The sequence below is a fragment of the Lottia gigantea genome (assembly GCF_000327385.1).
Source record: "Lottia gigantea unplaced genomic scaffold LOTGIsca_15, whole genome shotgun sequence".
NCBI classification, from domain to species: Eukaryota; Metazoa; Mollusca; class Gastropoda; family Lottiidae; genus Lottia; species Lottia gigantea.
The window spans coordinates 2,244,421-2,245,494 of record NW_008707797.1 but is presented as its reverse complement, the minus strand read 5'-3'; positions in this window follow the sequence as shown (position 1 = coordinate 2,245,494).

Sequence of the window (1,074 nt, the reverse complement as noted above, 5' to 3'; positions counted from 1 at the left end):
GATCACTTTCTCACGCTATTGAGCCGAGGAAACCATTTACAGTATTTGAACGAATGAAATGGGGATCTAACTTTAACACCATTGAACTGATCGCGACGAGAACATTGTACATTCCGGAAGGGTTGGCGTTATCCACTTTTACAGAAAGAAATTGGCATCTATGTTTTAAGAAGGTTGCAAGGATTTAAAGTCCTGTGACTTTTTATTTCATTAATCAAGTCAAGCCAAAAACACACGGTACGAATCTTCCCAGAAAGATAATAACCAAGATATTTGAGTAGACTCTGGTAGGCATGAAAAAACAATAACATATTGGCCCAGAAATCAGCTCAGAAAACAATTTGATAATCGGAAGTTGTTAACACCTATTTCAGACCAGTTTTTTATGTTCTCGACTAAGCCCCATTGGTAGTGGAACAGCTCAGTCTATCCCGATCAGATAACTCCTTCCAATGACCACTATATTGACCATCGAGTGCCAAAAAGACGGACAAATCCCGCTAGACTAAATAGTTTCTGTGATACTTTGAATTAACATCACCAATTCTAGCTTCACTTCTTATTTCCGGTTAAGGTTGCCAGTGCGGTTTGGTTGTTTGGATTTAAAACCAACCCTTTCCTGTTTACACATCTTTTGCAAATGTTAAAGATCAATGGTACAGATCTGAAAATGTTTTGCCTCAATTAACACTGTAAAAAATATGTATTAATTTTAAGCGATTGCAAAGTGAGAGTTTCTAGAAGGGTCAATTACAAACAATTGTACACAACGACCTAAATATACAGCATGACAATCAAATGTACCTTTCGTTACCACCTACAATTCTACAGCTAAAAATGCCTCTGTGTTTGTCAAACGTTTTTAATACCATATACTATACTAAACGTTTGGTGACTGCTTACAAAAGGCATAAAAATCTGAGTAATGTTCTTGTCCAAGGTATATTAGACCCCCTTTCATTAACTCCCTGAAACAATTCCTTTGCATTTTTGAATTATTTTGAATTATCATCTTGTAAATCTCTTCAGAAGTGGGTAATTTCCTATCAAATTTATGTATTCCAATGTTGAAAT